General features: G+C 49.3%; 16 non-coding genes across 16 annotated transcripts; 5 read left to right on the forward strand and 11 right to left on the reverse strand.

Moving 5' to 3' along the window:
* Nucleotides 1-706: 706 nt before the first annotated feature.
* Trnap-cgg (transfer RNA proline (anticodon CGG)) lies at nucleotides 707-778 on the reverse strand. Its single transcript has one exon. It is a non-coding gene; the product is annotated as a tRNA-Pro (tRNA).
* A 221-nt stretch (nucleotides 779-999) lies between these two features.
* Trnav-uac (transfer RNA valine (anticodon UAC)) lies at nucleotides 1000-1072 on the forward strand. Its single transcript has one exon. It is a non-coding gene; the product is annotated as a tRNA-Val (tRNA).
* Nucleotides 1073-1708: 636 nt separating this feature from the next.
* On the reverse strand, nucleotides 1709-1780 carry Trnap-ugg (transfer RNA proline (anticodon UGG)). Its single transcript has one exon. It is a non-coding gene; the product is annotated as a tRNA-Pro (tRNA).
* A 1790-nt stretch (nucleotides 1781-3570) lies between these two features.
* Nucleotides 3571-3642, reverse strand: Trnap-cgg (transfer RNA proline (anticodon CGG)). Its single transcript has one exon. It is a non-coding gene; the product is annotated as a tRNA-Pro (tRNA).
* Nucleotides 3643-3863: 221 nt separating this feature from the next.
* On the forward strand, nucleotides 3864-3936 carry Trnav-uac (transfer RNA valine (anticodon UAC)). The gene has a single exon. It is a non-coding gene; the product is annotated as a tRNA-Val (tRNA).
* A 636-nt stretch (nucleotides 3937-4572) lies between these two features.
* Trnap-ugg (transfer RNA proline (anticodon UGG)) lies at nucleotides 4573-4644 on the reverse strand. The gene has a single exon. It is a non-coding gene; the product is annotated as a tRNA-Pro (tRNA).
* A 1790-nt stretch (nucleotides 4645-6434) lies between these two features.
* Nucleotides 6435-6506, reverse strand: Trnap-cgg (transfer RNA proline (anticodon CGG)). The gene has a single exon. It is a non-coding gene; the product is annotated as a tRNA-Pro (tRNA).
* A 221-nt stretch (nucleotides 6507-6727) lies between these two features.
* On the forward strand, nucleotides 6728-6800 carry Trnav-uac (transfer RNA valine (anticodon UAC)). Its single transcript has one exon. It is a non-coding gene; the product is annotated as a tRNA-Val (tRNA).
* Nucleotides 6801-7436: 636 nt separating this feature from the next.
* Trnap-ugg (transfer RNA proline (anticodon UGG)) lies at nucleotides 7437-7508 on the reverse strand. Its single transcript has one exon. It is a non-coding gene; the product is annotated as a tRNA-Pro (tRNA).
* Nucleotides 7509-9298: 1790 nt separating this feature from the next.
* Nucleotides 9299-9370, reverse strand: Trnap-cgg (transfer RNA proline (anticodon CGG)). The gene has a single exon. It is a non-coding gene; the product is annotated as a tRNA-Pro (tRNA).
* A 221-nt stretch (nucleotides 9371-9591) lies between these two features.
* Nucleotides 9592-9664, forward strand: Trnav-uac (transfer RNA valine (anticodon UAC)). The gene has a single exon. It is a non-coding gene; the product is annotated as a tRNA-Val (tRNA).
* A 636-nt stretch (nucleotides 9665-10300) lies between these two features.
* On the reverse strand, nucleotides 10301-10372 carry Trnap-ugg (transfer RNA proline (anticodon UGG)). The gene has a single exon. It is a non-coding gene; the product is annotated as a tRNA-Pro (tRNA).
* Nucleotides 10373-12162: 1790 nt separating this feature from the next.
* On the reverse strand, nucleotides 12163-12234 carry Trnap-cgg (transfer RNA proline (anticodon CGG)). Its single transcript has one exon. It is a non-coding gene; the product is annotated as a tRNA-Pro (tRNA).
* Nucleotides 12235-12455: 221 nt separating this feature from the next.
* On the forward strand, nucleotides 12456-12528 carry Trnav-uac (transfer RNA valine (anticodon UAC)). The gene has a single exon. It is a non-coding gene; the product is annotated as a tRNA-Val (tRNA).
* Nucleotides 12529-13164: 636 nt separating this feature from the next.
* Nucleotides 13165-13236, reverse strand: Trnap-ugg (transfer RNA proline (anticodon UGG)). Its single transcript has one exon. It is a non-coding gene; the product is annotated as a tRNA-Pro (tRNA).
* Nucleotides 13237-15026: 1790 nt separating this feature from the next.
* Nucleotides 15027-15098, reverse strand: Trnap-cgg (transfer RNA proline (anticodon CGG)). Its single transcript has one exon. It is a non-coding gene; the product is annotated as a tRNA-Pro (tRNA).
* Between the last annotated feature and the right edge of the window lie 116 nt (nucleotides 15099-15214).

The following is a 15214-nucleotide window of genomic DNA, read 5'->3' on the forward strand; positions in this document are numbered from 1 at the left end:
GTTTCCGCAAAGTGATTTTTACGCCAAAGTTGCGATCGTCCTCAAGTTGTGTCACATGTGGAGCTCACAGCGTAGCAGTTTCCGTGGTGTAGCGGTTATCACGTCTCGCTGGGCCCGGGCTCCTTGCCGCTAACGAAGTGATTGCTTTTGGTGACATCATTTGCAATAGCGACTGCGCGAATTGACGGTAGCTCGTACGGAAAGCAAGAGTAGCTGATGCTACCGAGGACTCGGCCGCGTTCATTGCCGACGACTTCTTGGGCTCTTATTCATGGTGGCATTCAGACAGGCAAGGGTGCTGTCGATTGTTAGGTACGAATGCGAAATTCCTGCATTGTGCGTTTCCGCAAAGTGATTTTTACGCCAAAGTTGCGATCGTCCTCAAGTTGTGTCACATGTGGAGCTCACAGCGTAGCAGTTTCCGTGGTGTAGCGGTTATCACGTCTGCCAACACGCAGAACGTCACCGGTTCGATTCCGGGCGGAAACACATTTTTGTCGCACTCAACAAGACACTTGCTACAATCTCTACGGTGAACATTTAAATCAATTTCAAACGTCCAACCACCAGGCTGCAGATGGCTCAAATGATACATGAAACTCTTTCAGAAGCGGCTACTTGGTTTTTGTGCTTACCTGGAGGGCTGGAAATGCGCGGAACAGCCGCCGGCATGCCAGTAGTCGCCACACGTTTGCACGAAACGCAAGGGCTCGTCCGGGATTTGAACCCGGGACCTCCTGCACCCGAAGCAGGGATCATACCCCGAGACCAACGAGCCTTCTCGATGCACATGAGTAACGCCTCCGTTCTTGGTATCACCGTGCAGAGCTACTGCTCACCCAGCGTTCTCCCTGGCTGTTGCGGTTTGATTGTTTTTATCGTTGTCTTTTACTATAGCAACTTCTAGAATCGGACGGAGCTCGTAGCCGATGCCCTTGCTTACGCAGGAAAAATCTGTTGGAACTACGGTTTTCCAGGTAGTACAACGGCAAAACCGTCGTTTCCGTGGTGTAGCGGTTATCACGTCTGCTTTACACGCAGAAGGTCCCCGGTTCGATCCCGGGCGGAAGCACGACTTTTTTTAAACCCGTTTTCGGATTCCATTTCCGAGATAACGTCACGTCTGCGTATGCAGGGATAATAAATGTCGTGTGCTACACCGATATCGCGTTATTTTACTGTCAAATGCTCTTGCTCCCATAGTGCACCGGTATTCAGTAACTCAGAACGCTCGTAGCCCCATTCTGGCCGGCAAAATTTAGTATCCATTTCTCCAAGACTACTTCAAGTTCGCTTCATACTGGCTTTCCTGAGCTCTTTGCACTCGCCTTGTCACAACTCTCTTGAAGCGTGAACGTAACTAATAGTGAGAAACTCTTAACTACGCTCAGTCTTGTATCCCACGCTTTGGTTGACGTTGTCGCTAATCAGATGAAGGTAGACTGCTCCACGATTGAGCTTCGTCTCCAATCACGGTGCACACGTTCTGCAAAGACAACCTTTGTTTTCCGTAGCATGCAAGATTACTGTCGGCTCTTCTACAGAAATCGACCTATGTAATTTACTGGTATCAGATTCTTGCCATATCAAACGGTCCCTTCATGACCGTAGGGCCACACACAGCGTGCTGCGGCACGCATCTGTTCTTCATTGCAGAGCTACAAACGTGGGTGAGCTACACCTACTCTTCAGCACGGTCAAAACGGTAGGGCTCGTCCGGGATTTGAACCCGGGACCTCCTGCACCCAAAGCAGGAATCATACCCCTAGACCAACGAGCCACCTCCTGCTAGCAGTGAAGGTAATCCCAAGCAGTCCAGCTCCGAGGAACACAAACTTTCATGTAAATCAGAAAGAAAAGCGCTTTCTGAAGGCAGCGCCCACCACTGATGGCAAGAATATTAAAGGCAATGAATGTAGAGTGAATAATTTCATCGCGCTCTGCAGATGAACAGACGGTGGTGTTTCACTTTCGTCATGTGGTTTCTCAGTGTCAAGGGAAGGCAAATGCACTAAACAAGAGAACACCGGGAATCCGAAACACCAACTCATAACGAAAAGATAGCGGAATATACTGCAAGCAAAACTTCCAAACACGACTCCTGAAGGCGTCGGTGCCTTAAGAATTATTCCGTGCAGCAATGATCACCTACGAAGAGCCAACTGTATGTGTCGCTCCACCACGCAACTTTTTTTGATATCGTTTTACCTAAATTTCCATTACCTGTTCATTACAAGAATACCGTGTGGCTTTCAACTGGTCTGCTTCGTCCAGCAGCGATAGTAGTAAGTAAACCGACCACAGTATCATTAGAAGTAGGTCAGACACAAAAATCGGAGTTGCTCTGTAGCTCATGTTATTCTGCTTTCAAATGCAATTGTATGGCTGGGAGTAGTGGCGTACTCCTGTAATGCAGGCGTCCGGGAGGCCGTTGCTGTGGGAGACATCTGGGAACAACTACAGATACGGCCGTTTCATTAGCTCAGGAACGACCGCGATGCTCTTATCGAGCTCTGCAGATTGACCAGACTGCAGTGCGGAATTTTCGGCTAGTGGTGGCTCGGGGTTAAGAGAAGTCGGGAGCTGTGAGCAAAACTACATCGGGAAACCGAAACAGACGACTCATAACGAAAAGATTGCGGAATGTACTGCAAAAGCAAACGTTGGAGAAGACGAACTCTGAAGCCGTCGGTGCTTTAACAATCATTCCGCGCAGCAACGATAATCTGGGAAGAGCGAAGGGTGGGTACCGCTCGACCACACAACAAAATTTTATATAATGTTCTACTTGTTCTAAATTTGCGTTTCCAGATCATCAGTAAAATACTGTGTGATTTACACCTGGCTTGCTTCTTCGAAAAGCGATATTAAGAAATACATCGACTGCAACGTCATTAGGGGTCGCGGGTCCGGGCGCCGGCGCGCCAGCGGCGGCCTGTCGGGGCTGCTGGTGCCTCCATGTAGAGCTACCGCTGGGCCCGGGCTCCTTGCCGCTAACGAAGTGATTGCTTTTGGTGACATCATTTGCAATAGCGACTGCGCGAATTGACGGTAGCTCGTACGGAAAGCAAGAGTAGCTGATGCTACCGAGGACTCGGCCGCGTTCATTGCCGACGACTTCTTGGGCTCTTATTCATGGTGGCATTCAGACAGGCAAGGGTGCTGTCGATTGTTAGGTACGAATGCGAAATTCCTGCATTGTGCGTTTCCGCAAAGTGATTTTTACGCCAAAGTTGCGATCGTCCTCAAGTTGTGTCACATGTGGAGCTCACAGCGTAGCAGTTTCCGTGGTGTAGCGGTTATCACGTCTGCCAACACGCAGAACGTCACCGGTTCGATTCCGGGCGGAAACACATTTTTGTCGCACTCAACAAGACACTTGCTACAATCTCTACGGTGAACATTTAAATCAATTTCAAACGTCCAACCACCAGGCTGCAGATGGCTCAAATGATACATGAAACTCTTTCAGAAGCGGCTACTTGGTTTTTGTGCTTACCTGGAGGGCTGGAAATGCGCGGAACAGCCGCCGGCATGCCAGTAGTCGCCACACGTTTGCACGAAACGCAAGGGCTCGTCCGGGATTTGAACCCGGGACCTCCTGCACCCGAAGCAGGGATCATACCCCGAGACCAACGAGCCTTCTCGATGCACATGAGTAACGCCTCCGTTCTTGGTATCACCGTGCAGAGCTACTGCTCACCCAGCGTTCTCCCTGGCTGTTGCGGTTTGATTGTTTTTATCGTTGTCTTTTACTATAGCAACTTCTAGAATCGGACGGAGCTCGTAGCCGATGCCCTTGCTTACGCAGGAAAAATCTGTTGGAACTACGGTTTTCCAGGTAGTACAACGGCAAAACCGTCGTTTCCGTGGTGTAGCGGTTATCACGTCTGCTTTACACGCAGAAGGTCCCCGGTTCGATCCCGGGCGGAAGCACGACTTTTTTTAAACCCGTTTTCGGATTCCATTTCCGAGATAACGTCACGTCTGCGTATGCAGGGATAATAAATGTCGTGTGCTACACCGATATCGCGTTATTTTACTGTCAAATGCTCTTGCTCCCATAGTGCACCGGTATTCAGTAACTCAGAACGCTCGTAGCCCCATTCTGGCCGGCAAAATTTAGTATCCATTTCTCCAAGACTACTTCAAGTTCGCTTCATACTGGCTTTCCTGAGCTCTTTGCACTCGCCTTGTCACAACTCTCTTGAAGCGTGAACGTAACTAATAGTGAGAAACTCTTAACTACGCTCAGTCTTGTATCCCACGCTTTGGTTGACGTTGTCGCTAATCAGATGAAGGTAGACTGCTCCACGATTGAGCTTCGTCTCCAATCACGGTGCACACGTTCTGCAAAGACAACCTTTGTTTTCCGTAGCATGCAAGATTACTGTCGGCTCTTCTACAGAAATCGACCTATGTAATTTACTGGTATCAGATTCTTGCCATATCAAACGGTCCCTTCATGACCGTAGGGCCACACACAGCGTGCTGCGGCACGCATCTGTTCTTCATTGCAGAGCTACAAACGTGGGTGAGCTACACCTACTCTTCAGCACGGTCAAAACGGTAGGGCTCGTCCGGGATTTGAACCCGGGACCTCCTGCACCCAAAGCAGGAATCATACCCCTAGACCAACGAGCCACCTCCTGCTAGCAGTGAAGGTAATCCCAAGCAGTCCAGCTCCGAGGAACACAAACTTTCATGTAAATCAGAAAGAAAAGCGCTTTCTGAAGGCAGCGCCCACCACTGATGGCAAGAATATTAAAGGCAATGAATGTAGAGTGAATAATTTCATCGCGCTCTGCAGATGAACAGACGGTGGTGTTTCACTTTCGTCATGTGGTTTCTCAGTGTCAAGGGAAGGCAAATGCACTAAACAAGAGAACACCGGGAATCCGAAACACCAACTCATAACGAAAAGATAGCGGAATATACTGCAAGCAAAACTTCCAAACACGACTCCTGAAGGCGTCGGTGCCTTAAGAATTATTCCGTGCAGCAATGATCACCTACGAAGAGCCAACTGTATGTGTCGCTCCACCACGCAACTTTTTTTGATATCGTTTTACCTAAATTTCCATTACCTGTTCATTACAAGAATACCGTGTGGCTTTCAACTGGTCTGCTTCGTCCAGCAGCGATAGTAGTAAGTAAACCAACCACAGTATCATTAGAAGTAGGTCAGACACAAAAATCGGAGTTGCTCTGTAGCTCATGTTATTCTGCTTTCAAATGCAATTGTATGGCTGGGAGTAGTGGCGTACTCCTGTAATGCAGGCGTCCGGGAGGCCGTTGCTGTGGGAGACATCTGGGAACAACTACAGATACGGCCGTTTCATTAGCTCAGGAACGACCGCGATGCTCTTATCGAGCTCTGCAGATTGACCGGACTGCAGTGCGGAATTTTCGGCTAGTGGTGGCTCGGGGTTAAGAGAAGTCGGGAGCTGTGAGCAAAACTACATCGGGAAACCGAAACAGACGACTCATAACGAAAAGATTGCGGAATGTACTGCAAAAGCAAACGTTGGAGAAGACGAACTCTGAAGCCGTCGGTGCTTTAACAATCATTCCGCGCAGCAACGATAATCTGGGAAGAGCGAAGGGTGGGTACCGCTCGACCACACAACAAAATTTTATATAATGTTCTACTTGTTCTAAATTTGCGTTTCCAGATCATCAGTAAAATACTGTGTGATTTACACCTGGCTTGCTTCTTCGAAAAGCGATATTAAGAAATACATCGACTGCAACGTCATTAGGGGTCGCGGGTCCGGGCGCCGGCGCGCCAGCGGCGGCCTGTCGGGGCTGCTGGTGCCTCCATGTAGAGCTACCGCTGGGTCCGGGCTCCTTGCCGCTAACGAAGTGATTGCTTTTGGTGACATCATTTGCAATAGCGACTGCGCGAATTGACGGTAGCTCGTACGGAAAGCAAGAGTAGCTGATGCTACCGAGGACTCGGCCGCGTTCATTGCCGACGACTTCTTGGGCTCTTATTCATGGTGGCATTCAGACAGGCAAGGGTGCTGTCGATTGTTAGGTACGAATGCGAAATTCCTGCATTGTGCGTTTCCGCAAAGTGATTTTTACGCCAAAGTTGCGATCGTCCTCAAGTTGTGTCACATGTGGAGCTCACAGCGTAGCAGTTTCCGTGGTGTAGCGGTTATCACGTCTGCCAACACGCAGAACGTCACCGGTTCGATTCCGGGCGGAAACACATTTTTGTCGCACTCAACAAGACACTTGCTACAATCTCTACGGTGAACATTTAAATCAATTTCAAACGTCCAACCACCAGGCTGCAGATGGCTCAAATGATACATGAAACTCTTTCAGAAGCGGCTACTTGGTTTTTGTGCTTACCTGGAGGGCTGGAAATGCGCGGAACAGCCGCCGGCATGCCAGTAGTCGCCACACGTTTGCACGAAACGCAAGGGCTCGTCCGGGATTTGAACCCGGGACCTCCTGCACCCGAAGCAGGGATCATACCCCGAGACCAACGAGCCTTCTCGATGCACATGAGTAACGCCTCCGTTCTTGGTATCACCGTGCAGAGCTACTGCTCACCCAGCGTTCTCCCTGGCTGTTGCGGTTTGATTGTTTTTATCGTTGTCTTTTACTATAGCAACTTCTAGAATCGGACGGAGCTCGTAGCCGATGCCCTTGCTTACGCAGGAAAAATCTGTTGGAACTACGGTTTTCCAGGTAGTACAACGGCAAAACCGTCGTTTCCGTGGTGTAGCGGTTATCACGTCTGCTTTACACGCAGAAGGTCCCCGGTTCGATCCCGGGCGGAAGCACGACTTTTTTTAAACCCGTTTTCGGATTCCATTTCCGAGATAACGTCACGTCTGCGTATGCAGGGATAATAAATGTCGTGTGCTACACCGATATCGCGTTATTTTACTGTCAAATGCTCTTGCTCCCATAGTGCACCGGTATTCAGTAACTCAGAACGCTCGTAGCCCCATTCTGGCCGGCAAAATTTAGTATCCATTTCTCCAAGACTACTTCAAGTTCGCTTCATACTGGCTTTCCTGAGCTCTTTGCACTCGCCTTGTCACAACTCTCTTGAAGCGTGAACGTAACTAATAGTGAGAAACTCTTAACTACGCTCAGTCTTGTATCCCACGCTTTGGTTGACGTTGTCGCTAATCAGATGAAGGTAGACTGCTCCACGATTGAGCTTCGTCTCCAATCACGGTGCACACGTTCTGCAAAGACAACCTTTGTTTTCCGTAGCATGCAAGATTACTGTCGGCTCTTCTACAGAAATCGACCTATGTAATTTACTGGTATCAGATTCTTGCCATATCAAACGGTCCCTTCATGACCGTAGGGCCACACACAGCGTGCTGCGGCACGCATCTGTTCTTCATTGCAGAGCTACAAACGTGGGTGAGCTACACCTACTCTTCAGCACGGTCAAAACGGTAGGGCTCGTCCGGGATTTGAACCCGGGACCTCCTGCACCCAAAGCAGGAATCATACCCCTAGACCAACGAGCCACCTCCTGCTAGCAGTGAAGGTAATCCCAAGCAGTCCAGCTCCGAGGAACACAAACTTTCATGTAAATCAGAAAGAAAAGCGCTTTCTGAAGGCAGCGCCCACCACTGATGGCAAGAATATTAAAGGCAATGAATGTAGAGTGAATAATTTCATCGCGCTCTGCAGATGAACAGACGGTGGTGTTTCACTTTCGTCATGTGGTTTCTCAGTGTCAAGGGAAGGCAAATGCACTAAACAAGAGAACACCGGGAATCCGAAACACCAACTCATAACGAAAAGATAGCGGAATATACTGCAAGCAAAACTTCCAAACACGACTCCTGAAGGCGTCGGTGCCTTAAGAATTATTCCGTGCAGCAATGATCACCTACGAAGAGCCAACTGTATGTGTCGCTCCACCACGCAACTTTTTTTGATATCGTTTTACCTAAATTTCCATTACCTGTTCATTACAAGAATACCGTGTGGCTTTCAACTGGTCTGCTTCGTCCAGCAGCGATAGTAGTAAGTAAACCGACCACAGTATCATTAGAAGTAGGTCAGACACAAAAATCGGAGTTGCTCTGTAGCTCATGTTATTCTGCTTTCAAATGCAATTGTATGGCTGGGAGTAGTGGCGTACTCCTGTAATGCAGGCGTCCGGGAGGCCGTTGCTGTGGGAGACATCTGGGAACAACTACAGATACGGCCGTTTCATTAGCTCAGGAACGACCGCGATGCTCTTATCGAGCTCTGCAGATTGACCGGACTGCAGTGCGGAATTTTCGGCTAGTGGTGGCTCGGGGTTAAGAGAAGTCGGGAGCTGTGAGCAAAACTACATCGGGAAACCGAAACAGACGACTCATAACGAAAAGATTGCGGAATGTACTGCAAAAGCAAACGTTGGAGAAGACGAACTCTGAAGCCGTCGGTGCTTTAACAATCATTCCGCGCAGCAACGATAATCTGGGAAGAGCGAAGGGTGGGTACCGCTCGACCACACAACAAAATTTTATATAATGTTCTACTTGTTCTAAATTTGCGTTTCCAGATCATCAGTAAAATACTGTGTGATTTACACCTGGCTTGCTTCTTCGAAAAGCGATATTAAGAAATACATCGACTGCAACGTCATTAGGGGTCGCGGGTCCGGGCGCCGGCGCGCCAGCGGCGGCCTGTCGGGGCTGCTGGTGCCTCCATGTAGAGCTACCGCTGGGTCCGGGCTCCTTGCCGCTAACGAAGTGATTGCTTTTGGTGACATCATTTGCAATAGCGACTGCGCGAATTGACGGTAGCTCGTACGGAAAGCAAGAGTAGCTGATGCTACCGAGGACTCGGCCGCGTTCATTGCCGACGACTTCTTGGGCTCTTATTCATGGTGGCATTCAGACAGGCAAGGGTGCTGTCGATTGTTAGGTACGAATGCGAAATTCCTGCATTGTGCGTTTCCGCAAAGTGATTTTTACGCCAAAGTTGCGATCGTCCTCAAGTTGTGTCACATGTGGAGCTCACAGCGTAGCAGTTTCCGTGGTGTAGCGGTTATCACGTCTGCCAACACGCAGAACGTCACCGGTTCGATTCCGGGCGGAAACACATTTTTGTCGCACTCAACAAGACACTTGCTACAATCTCTACGGTGAACATTTAAATCAATTTCAAACGTCCAACCACCAGGCTGCAGATGGCTCAAATGATACATGAAACTCTTTCAGAAGCGGCTACTTGGTTTTTGTGCTTACCTGGAGGGCTGGAAATGCGCGGAACAGCCGCCGGCATGCCAGTAGTCGCCACACGTTTGCACGAAACGCAAGGGCTCGTCCGGGATTTGAACCCGGGACCTCCTGCACCCGAAGCAGGGATCATACCCCGAGACCAACGAGCCTTCTCGATGCACATGAGTAACGCCTCCGTTCTTGGTATCACCGTGCAGAGCTACTGCTCACCCAGCGTTCTCCCTGGCTGTTGCGGTTTGATTGTTTTTATCGTTGTCTTTTACTATAGCAACTTCTAGAATCGGACGGAGCTCGTAGCCGATGCCCTTGCTTACGCAGGAAAAATCTGTTGGAACTACGGTTTTCCAGGTAGTACAACGGCAAAACCGTCGTTTCCGTGGTGTAGCGGTTATCACGTCTGCTTTACACGCAGAAGGTCCCCGGTTCGATCCCGGGCGGAAGCACGACTTTTTTTAAACCCGTTTTCGGATTCCATTTCCGAGATAACGTCACGTCTGCGTATGCAGGGATAATAAATGTCGTGTGCTACACCGATATCGCGTTATTTTACTGTCAAATGCTCTTGCTCCCATAGTGCACCGGTATTCAGTAACTCAGAACGCTCGTAGCCCCATTCTGGCCGGCAAAATTTAGTATCCATTTCTCCAAGACTACTTCAAGTTCGCTTCATACTGGCTTTCCTGAGCTCTTTGCACTCGCCTTGTCACAACTCTCTTGAAGCGTGAACGTAACTAATAGTGAGAAACTCTTAACTACGCTCAGTCTTGTATCCCACGCTTTGGTTGACGTTGTCGCTAATCAGATGAAGGTAGACTGCTCCACGATTGAGCTTCGTCTCCAATCACGGTGCACACGTTCTGCAAAGACAACCTTTGTTTTCCGTAGCATGCAAGATTACTGTCGGCTCTTCTACAGAAATCGACCTATGTAATTTACTGGTATCAGATTCTTGCCATATCAAACGGTCCCTTCATGACCGTAGGGCCACACACAGCGTGCTGCGGCACGCATCTGTTCTTCATTGCAGAGCTACAAACGTGGGTGAGCTACACCTACTCTTCAGCACGGTCAAAACGGTAGGGCTCGTCCGGGATTTGAACCCGGGACCTCCTGCACCCAAAGCAGGAATCATACCCCTAGACCAACGAGCCACCTCCTGCTAGCAGTGAAGGTAATCCCAAGCAGTCCAGCTCCGAGGAACACAAACTTTCATGTAAATCAGAAAGAAAAGCGCTTTCTGAAGGCAGCGCCCACCACTGATGGCAAGAATATTAAAGGCAATGAATGTAGAGTGAATAATTTCATCGCGCTCTGCAGATGAACAGACGGTGGTGTTTCACTTTCGTCATGTGGTTTCTCAGTGTCAAGGGAAGGCAAATGCACTAAACAAGAGAACACCGGGAATCCGAAACACCAACTCATAACGAAAAGATAGCGGAATATACTGCAAGCAAAACTTCCAAACACGACTCCTGAAGGCGTCGGTGCCTTAAGAATTATTCCGTGCAGCAATGATCACCTACGAAGAGCCAACTGTATGTGTCGCTCCACCACGCAACTTTTTTTGATATCGTTTTACCTAAATTTCCATTACCTGTTCATTACAAGAATACCGTGTGGCTTTCAACTGGTCTGCTTCGTCCAGCAGCGATAGTAGTAAGTAAACCAACCACAGTATCATTAGAAGTAGGTCAGACACAAAAATCGGAGTTGCTCTGTAGCTCATGTTATTCTGCTTTCAAATGCAATTGTATGGCTGGGAGTAGTGGCGTACTCCTGTAATGCAGGCGTCCGGGAGGCCGTTGCTGTGGGAGACATCTGGGAACAACTACAGATACGGCCGTTTCATTAGCTCAGGAACGACCGCGATGCTCTTATCGAGCTCTGCAGATTGACCGGACTGCAGTGCGGAATTTTCGGCTAGTGGTGGCTCGGGGTTAAGAGAAGTCGGGAGCTGTGAGCAAAACTACATCGGGAAACCGAAACAGACGACTCATAACGAAAAGATTGCGGAATGTACTGCAAAAGCAAACGTTGGAGAAGACGAACTCTGAAGCCGTCGGTGCTTTAACAATCATTCCGCGCAGCAACGATAATCTGGGAAGAGCGAAGGGTGGGTACCGCTCGACCACACAACAAAATTTTATATAATGTTCTACTTGTTCTAAATTTGCGTTTCCAGATCATCAGTAAAATACTGTGTGATTTACACCTGGCTTGCTTCTTCGAAAAGCGATATTAAGAAATACATCGACTGCAACGTCATTAGGGGTCGCGGGTCCGGGCGCCGGCGCGCCAGCGGCGGCCTGTCGGGGCTGCTGGTGCCTCCATGTAGAGCTACCGCTGGGCCCGGGCTCCTTGCCGCTAACGAAGTGATTGCTTTTGGTGACATCATTTGCAATAGCGACTGCGCGAATTGACGGTAGCTCGTACGGAAAGCAAGAGTAGCTGATGCTACCGAGGACTCGGCCGCGTTCATTGCCGACGACTTCTTGGGCTCTTATTCATGGTGGCATTCAGACAGGCAAGGGTGCTGTCGATTGTTAGGTACGAATGCGAAATTCCTGCATTGTGCGTTTCCGCAAAGTGATTTTTACGCCAAAGTTGCGATCGTCCTCAAGTTGTGTCACATGTGGAGCTCACAGCGTAGCAGTTTCCGTGGTGTAGCGGTTATCACGTCTGCCAACACGCAGAACGTCACCGGTTCGATTCCGGGCGGAAACACATTTTTGTCGCACTCAACAAGACACTTGCTACAATCTCTACGGTGAACATTTAAATCAATTTCAAACGTCCAACCACCAGGCTGCAGATGGCTCAAATGATACATGAAACTCTTTCAGAAGCGGCTACTTGGTTTTTGTGCTTACCTGGAGGGCTGGAAATGCGCGGAACAGCCGCCGGCATGCCAGTAGTCGCCACACGTTTGCACGAAACGCAAGGGCTCGTCCGGGATTTGAACCCGGGACCTCCTGCACCCGAAGCAGGGATCATACCCCGAGACCAACGAGCCTTCTCGATGCACATGAGTAACGCCTCCGTTCTTGGTATCACCGTGCAGAGCTACTGCTCACCCAGCGTTCTCCCTGGCTGTTGCGGTTTGATTGTTTTTATCGTTGTCTTTTACTATAGCAACTTCTAGAATCGGACGGAGCTCGTAGCCGATGCCCTTGCTTACGCAGGAAAAATCTGTTGGAACTACGGTTTTCCAGGTAGTACAACGGCAAAACCGTCGTTTCCGTGGTGTAGCGGTTATCACGTCTGCTTTACACGCAGAAGGTCCCCGGTTCGATCCCGGGCGGAAGCACGACTTTTTTTAAACCCGTTTTCGGATTCCATTTCCGAGATAACGTCACGTCTGCGTATGCAGGGATAATAAATGTCGTGTGCTACACCGATATCGCGTTATTTTACTGTCAAATGCTCTTGCTCCCATAGTGCACCGGTATTCAGTAACTCAGAACGCTCGTAGCCCCATTCTGGCCGGCAAAATTTAGTATCCATTTCTCCAAGACTACTTCAAGTTCGCTTCATACTGGCTTTCCTGAGCTCTTTGCACTCGCCTTGTCACAACTCTCTTGAAGCGTGAACGTAACTAATAGTGAGAAACTCTTAACTACGCTCAGTCTTGTATCCCACGCTTTGGTTGACGTTGTCGCTAATCAGATGAAGGTAGACTGCTCCACGATTGAGCTTCGTCTCCAATCACGGTGCACACGTTCTGCAAAGACAACCTTTGTTTTCCGTAGCATGCAAGATTACTGTCGGCTCTTCTACAGAAATCGACCTATGTAATTTACTGGTATCAGATTCTTGCCATATCAAACGGTCCCTTCATGACCGTAGGGCCACACACAGCGTGCTGCGGCACGCATCTGTTCTTCATTGCAGAGCTACAAACGTGGGTGAGCTACACCTACTCTTCAGCACGGTCAAAACGGTAGGGCTCGTCCGGGATTTGAACCCGGGACCTCCTGCACCCAAAGCAGGAATCATACCCCTAGACCAACGAGCCACCTCCTGCTAGCAGTGAAGGTAATCCCAAGCAGTCCAGCTCCGAGGAACACAAACTTTCATGTAAATCAGAAAGAAAAGCGCTTTCTGAAGGCAGCGCCCACCACTGATGGCAAGAATATTAAAGGCAATGAATGTAGAGTGAATAATTTCATCGCGCTCTGCAGATGAACAGACGGTGGTGTTTCACTTTCGTCATGTGGTTTCTCAGTGTCAAGGGAAGGCAAATGCACTAAACAAGAGAACACCGGGAATCCGAAACACCAACTCATAACGAAAAGATAGCGGAATATACTGCAAGCAAAACTTCCAAACACGACTCCTGAAGGCGTCGGTGCCTTAAGAATTATTCCGTGCAGCAATGATCACCTACGAAGAGCCAACTGTATGTGTCGCTCCACCACGCAACTTTTTTTGATATCGTTTTACCTAAATTTCCATTACCTGTTCATTACAAGAATACCGTGTGGCTTTCAACTGGTCTGCTTCGTCCAGCAGCGATAGTAGTAAGTAAACCAACCACAGTATCATTAGAAGTAGGTCAGACACAAAAATCGGAGTTGCTCTGTAGCTCATGTTATTCTGCTTTCAAATGCAATTGTATGGCTGGGAGTAGTGGCGTACTCCTGTAATGCAGGCGTCCGGGAGGCCGTTGCTGTGGGAGACATCTGGGAACAACTACAGATACGGCCGTTTCATTAGCTCAGGAACGACCGCGATGCTCTTATCGAGCTCTGCAGATTGACCAGACTGCAGTGCGGAATTTTCGGCTAGTGGTGGCTCGGGGTTAAGAGAAGTCGGGAGCTGTGAGCAAAACTACATCGGGAAACCGAAACAGACGACTCATAACGAAAAGATTGCGGAATGTACTGCAAAAGCAAACGTTGGAGAAGACGAACTCTGAAGCCGTCGGTGCTTTAACAATCATTCCGCGCAGCAACGATAATCTGGGAAGAGCGAAGGGTGGGTACCGCTCGACCACACAACAAAATTTTATATAATGTTCTACTTGTTCTAAATTTGCGTTTCCAGATCATCAGTAAAATACTGTGTGATTTACACCTGGCTTGCTTCTTCGAAAAGCGATATTAAGAAATACATCGACTGCAACGTCATTAGGGGTCGCGGGTCCGGGCGCCGGCGCGCCAGCGGCGGCCTGTCGGGGCTGCTGGTGCCTCCATGTAGAGCTACCGCTGGGCCCGGGCTCCTTGCCGCTAACGAAGTGATTGCTTTTGGTGACATCATTTGCAATAGCGACTGCGCGAATTGACGGTAGCTCGTACGGAAAGCAAGAGTAGCTGATGCTACCGAGGACTCGGCCGCGTTCATTGCCGACGACTTCTTGGGCTCTTATTCATGGTGGCATTCAGACAGGCAAGGGTGCTGTCGATTGTTAGGTACGAATGCGAAATTCCTGCATTGTGCGTTTCCGCAAAGTGATTTTTACGCCAAAGTTGCGATCGTCCTCAAGTTGTGTCACATGTGGAGCTCACAGCGTAGCAGTTTCCGTGGTGTAGCGGTTATCACGTCTGCCAACACGCAGAACGTCACCGGTTCGATTCCGGGCGGAAACACATTTTTGTCGCACTCAACAAGACACTTGCTACAATCTCTACGGTGAACATTTAAATCAATTTCAAACGTCCAACCACCAGGCTGCAGATGGCTCAAATGATACATGAAACTCTTTCAGAAGCGGCTACTTGGTTTTTGTGCTTACCTGGAGGGCTGGAAATGCGCGGAACAGCCGCCGGCATGCCAGTAGTCGCCACACGTTTGCACGAAACGCAAGGGCTCGTCCGGGATTTGAACCCGGGACCTCCTGCACCCGAAGCAGGGATCATACCCCGAGACCAACGAGCCTTCTCGATGCACATGAGTAACGCCTCCGTTCTTGGTATCACCGTGCAGAGCTACTGCTCACCCAGCGTTCTCCCTGGCTGTTGCGGTTTGATTGTTTTTATCGTTGTCTTTTACTA

Source organism: Schistocerca gregaria, chromosome 2 (assembly GCF_023897955.1).
Source record: "Schistocerca gregaria isolate iqSchGreg1 chromosome 2, iqSchGreg1.2, whole genome shotgun sequence".
NCBI lineage: Eukaryota > Metazoa > Arthropoda > Insecta > Orthoptera > Acrididae > Schistocerca > Schistocerca gregaria.